The sequence below is a fragment of the Megascapheus bottae genome, chromosome 11 (assembly GCF_031878675.1).
Source record: "Megascapheus bottae isolate mThoBot1 chromosome 11, mThoBot2.hap1, whole genome shotgun sequence".
In the NCBI taxonomy this organism is placed as follows: Eukaryota; Metazoa; Chordata; class Mammalia; order Rodentia; family Geomyidae; genus Megascapheus; species Megascapheus bottae.
In genome coordinates, this window is record NC_143519.1 from 53,007,734 (window position 1) to 53,013,733 (window position 6,000).

Consider the following 6,000-nt stretch of genomic DNA (forward strand, 5'->3'; position numbering starts at 1 on the left):
CCCAGGCTAGCTTCGAATCCTGACCCTCCACATGTTAGCCTTCTGAGTAACTAAGATTGTGAGCATGCCAGAGAGCCAAGGTTGTTACTGGATCTTTTATTTCCAGCTTTTCAGTTTCAAACATTCCTTTGGTAAAGTATTTGAATCTATCTCAGACTTATCTCTTTCTTCTTTAATTTCTTCTTTGTTCTTTCTTTTCTTTCTGTGTGTGTGTGTGTGTGTGTGTGTGTGTGTATTTTTGTTGTTGCTGTTAGTTATTTTTGGTGAAAAAGAAGGAAATTTCTGTTTTCCATGTCAGAAACTCTCCTTGACAGGTGATCATAACTTTTCTGGCTCTTTTCAGGAGTGGGGCACTCCAACTTAGTGTAAGCAGGCAAGTCTGCACACAAAATGAACTAAACAATTTTCAACCAGGACATACCACTCAGTATTTTTCCATCTTTTGTCACAGCAAGTCATAGCCCATAGTAAAGAATTTTTCTGTTTTTTAAATTTGAAAGTATAAATATGACTCATGAAAGCAAGGAAAGAAAAGAGAGAATCATTCACATTTGAGGAATATTCCATGGATTCTAGTTTCTGCAAAGCTTTTATCATAAAGGGGTGTTGGATCTTGTCAATTGCTTTTTCTGCATCTACTGAGATAATCATGTGATTCTTGACTTTGCTCTTGTTGATATGATGAATTATATTAATTGACTTGCATATATTGAACTAGGTTTGCATCCCTGTGATGAACCCTGTATGATCTTAGTGTATAAATTTTTTGATGAATTGCTGAAGATGGTTGTCCAGTATTTTGTTGAGGTTTTACATCAACATTCATCAAAGAAATGGGCCTATATTCTCTTTCTTTGATGAGTCCCTGTCTGTTTTTGGGATGAGGGTTTTTGCTGGCTTCATAAAATGAGTTTGAAGATGGGCTAAAGACTTAGAGAGAGACTTCTCAGAAAAGGAAATAGAAGGGCCTATAGACACATGAAGAAAAGCTCAACAACTCTGGTCATAAAGGAAATGCAAGTCAAAACAACTTTGAGGTTCCATCTCACTCCAGTTAGAATGACCATTATCAGAAAATCTAATAACAGCAGATGCTAGAGGGGATGTGACCAGGAGGGACCAGTACTACACTGTTGGTGGGAGTGCAAACTCGTTCAACTACTTTAGAAAGCAGTATGGCAATTCCTCAAAGACTAAACATAGAGTTCCCTATGATCCAGCAATCCCACTCCTTGGCATTTACCAAAATGTCCAGAAACAAGGACATACTAAAGCCACTAGAGCACAATGAACACATTGTAGCACTATTTACCATAGCTAAAATATGGAACCAACCCAGATGCCTCTCAGTAGATGAATGGATCTAGAAGATGCACTACTTACACACAATGGAATTCTATGCTGCCATCACAAAGAATGACATGGCCTCATTCTTAAGGAAATGGAAAGACGTGGAAAAAAATCATATTGAGTGAAGTAAGTCAGACCCAAAGGAATATAGGCTCAATGGTTTCCCTCATTTATAATAATTAGTACACATCTAGGACTCTCCTAGCAGAGGATCACAATAGCTCAAAACCTATGCACATAAGGTCATATAGGATGAGACTAGGATATGGAAACAAGAGATTTATCTTGTATGATTTTTTAAAATGTACTATGCTTTTTCTCTTCTCTTTTGTTGTCCTTTGGTTAATCTCATGTTGTTACTCTATCTGACTTTGATACCTGGTACATTGTATATGCGTTTATTTGTTTATTTGGAATAGGAAAGGGAAGTGGGGAAAACAAGAGGATTGGGAGAGGGAGGGGGAAGATAACAGGGACAAAAATATGAGAAGGGGTATGAATGTGAGTGAAGTAATACACCTACTACCTGTTGAATGTAACTGTAACCCCTCTATACATTACCCAAACAATAAAAAATAGACCATTTCACTTGTAGTTGAAAACATAGAATATTACTTTTATTTGCCAGCCCTTGCTTGAACTCAGGGCCTGAGCGCTGTCCTTGAACTTTCTCAAGGCTCTACTACTTGAGCCACAGAACCACTTCCAGCTTTTTTCCCTGTCTTTGTGCATGCTAAACAAGCACTCTACAACTAGGCCAAATTCCAGGCAGAATATTCCTTTTTAAGCCTACTTATTGCCGAACAAATATATTCCTATGATAAAACATTTCCATTAGTGTTTTTTAATTTCATACCATGAATCATTAAAATATTTTGGTTGTTTGCTTCTAAATATTTCATATTTAAACTATAAATTAATTATTGGTGTTCTCTTTATGATTGATTTCTAATTTTATTGTATTGTTCTTTGGGAATGTGCACTAAATAAGACAAACTGCTTGTAGTTTTCCTTTGGGAGAAAGTTCTAACCAATTTTTTATTAATGCTTCATGTATTTGACAAGCATTCACAGCTATCCCTCTCTATCTACCAGAGATAGATTCTCAGACACCTCTCCCCCTGTGGATATCAAAATTTGCACACTCAAACTCACGTAAAATAGCATAGTATCTACATTTAAGTATGCACATCTTTCCATACACTTTAAGTGTTCCCTAATTACTTATAACACATGGATTCATGTACATGCCAGTGTGTAATCCTTATACTAATTGTTCAGAGAATAATGGCAACCAAGGAAAACCTTATGTACTCAATGCAGTTGCTGCTTTATTTTCAAATATTTTTTATCTGTGGTTGGTTAAACCCACAGATGAAGAACGCACAGATGCACAGACATGCTAAGCCGATGGTGTATTTTCCATACATCTATGACTACAATAGACAGATAGATGATAGATACAGAGATACAAGGATACAGAGATAGATAGATGTATATATTATCTATATACACATGTATATCTATATACATCTTTATATATGTACCTACTGTGTCAAGATTAAGAGCTCTATTCATATCTAATATATTCTGATATATTAAATTTTGTTATGCTTAACCTTCAATTTTTCAAGAAATATTTTAAAATATTCTATAATTATTTATTGTGTTCTGTTTATATTGTTTTATATATTTCTCTATGATATTCTTATTTATATGTTTGGCAGCTAAATTATTCAGAATTATAAGGTCTCTTGGTGCATTAGTCTCTTTATTGTATTTTATTGTCGGGGTGATGTATAGAGGAGTTACAGTTACATTTGTCAGGTATGCATTAGTCTTTTGGTTAGTATAATCTATCCATATTCCCTATTAATATAATTTCCTCAGAGTTCTGGTAAAGTATTAATGTCTCTACATTATATCTCTGGTAAAAAAAATCCCCTGCTGTATCTATTTCTCCTCCTCCTCCTCCTCCTCCTCCTCTTCCTCCTCCTTTTTCTTCCTCTTCTTCCTCCTCCTCTTCTTCTTCTTCTGTATCTGCTTTAGTTTTAATGGTTTTTCTTTCTAAATTTTGAAATAAGATTTTTTATTGAAGAATTTATTAACATTGATTTTTACATCATATTTCAAATGACGTATTTAACAAGCAAGCATTCAAGAAGAGAATCTCTATATACCATCACTGGCACTTAGATTTTAGAACATAATTAAAATTAAGCTGAGGGTTTGTATGTCATAGATACATATTAATCTATGTAATAAAACATTATGTCTGTAGAGTCATAGATTTTTATGTCTATGTAGTTGTGTTTATATTTCCAATACCATGTCCATAGCATTGGATACACAGATATTGAGTCCTCGCTCTTGTACTGTTTGGATCTAATAGCCATATATTAAGGAAGCAAACCTCCACAATAAAATACTAGCCAACAGAATCCAGAAACAAATTTTAAAAAATTATACACTACGATCAAGTAGGCTTCATTCCGCAGATGCAAGGCTGGTTTAACATTTGCAAATCAATTAATGTAATACATCACATCAATAGAGCTAAGGATAAGAATCATATGATAATTTCTCTGGATGCAGAGAAGGCATGTGACAAAATACAACATCCATTCATGCTGAAATAAGATTGTTTTACAGCAGTATTAAGAGACAGGACCTAGCCAAATACGACAATATATGCCTGTAATACCAACTCTATGAGGCTGAGGTAGAAGATCATGAGTTGGAAGTTGTGTAGTAAGTTACACACTAGATTCCATAGCGAGTTCAATGCCACCTGAATATAATACAGGCTCATTTAACCACTATACTCTCAAATACTTTTGTAAGTTATTTTATGTATCCCATCTACGTACACTAAAACCCCTATCATAAAATGTTGTGATTTTTGTTTTTACAAATTTATGTATTTTTAGAAAACTAAAGAAAGAGAATCCTTTGTACTTTCTGATAGTTATATAGTTATAGTTATAGTTATATAGTTATACTTTCTGATATTCTTCATATCTTGCTGGAGATCTGAATTTATTTCTAGTATCTTCTTCCTGAAATTTGTTGTTGTTTGTTTGGTTTTGGTTTTACATTTCTTGCAGTGCAGATCTGCTGCCTTCCATACAGAGATAAAGAGATTCTGGTGGATGATTCCTGATGGATTAAGAGGTACTTTTCATTTTATAATTTATTTGGCATATGTATTCCAAAGTTAGCTGAGGCATTGTTATCTTCCCATGACATGTCCATGCCATATAAGGGGGCAGGCATCCAGATCTGACATGTGGAACTCTGAGAATTTGGGCCCAGAGTCTAAAAGATCTGGTTTCAAGGGCAGCCTTTGTATATCATCAAATTGCCTTACCGAAGGTAGTCTCTGCCTTCACAAAACAATTTTAGAAGTCCTTCTTTCATGAGAGCACTGAACACTTGAAAATCTTCACCTAGTTTAACATAACTAAAATAATATCTAAGTGGGTTTTTTTCCATTTTCACTTCCTAGATTCCCACCGATCACTTTTCAGGTCATGTTTTAACAGAGTCAGTGTATATTCCAGCCTTTTTCTGTACAACTGGTACACATGATTGTCACAGCAGGGCAGCTGCCCTTTCCTGAGCCTCTGGATATGACTTGGAGCAGGCTTTGGGAGGGATATATGGTTCTTGTGTCCGTAAGTCAGACATTTATAGAGCCCAGAGGGGTTGAATTCTGATTATGGTCATTTTTGAAATTCATTTCTCTTTCATTTCATAATGAAGTACTAATTCTGTTTAATACTACAAACATAAGAATTCATTTTTCTAAACCTGGGCCATCTATTAATGTTTACATTTTGAACTTCAAAAATGTTCCAGTTTTCTTATCCTGAAACCTGTCATTATTCTATTATTATGAGTGTTTGCGGAGGAGAGGAAGGGAAAAAATAGGTTAGCATTATCTCACACATTTTTTCCCTCTTCATCAACCTTAATTAGAAAGATTTTATGGTAATGCTTTCAGCTTACCTAATCTAATTCTTCTTTCTTCTAAAGCCTTTCAATTTTGCCTGGTTGTGGATGGCTTTTTTTTAATCTGGTAAGCAAATGAAATCAATATCAAAATGCAGATTGAATGATCAATCATGTAAAAGCTGGCTATGGCTACAAAATCATAGAGTGGTGTCTTAGAGATAGATGACAGGCTACCATCAAGTACTTGGGTAATGCATGGAGGTTGTAAGATGTAGTGTAAATTAATTAGGAAATGGAAGTAGAATGAAGTCAATCGACCAGGAATTATGTACCAAGGAAAAGATAGTTTACTATGTCTAGATGTCTTGAGTCCATTGAGAGGATGAGGCAAGAGGAAATGTGGGCTAAGCCTTTGCCAGACCCCCCATCCCAACCCGCTCCTCACCACACACCATGGGAAGAAATGGGAGGCTATGGAGTAGTGATTCTGCCTCTGATCTGGTACATAGAGATTAAGGCAGGTGCACAGTAGCCTGGAACGTGCAATACTAGAGGTGGTTGAATTGTGTATAAAAACAACAGACTCTGGGGGTGGAGGGAGGGAAATGGGGACCAAGACATGAGAAAGGGTATCAATGTATGTGAATTAAAGCACCTCCTATCTGGCAAATATAATGTAACCCTTCTATTAAT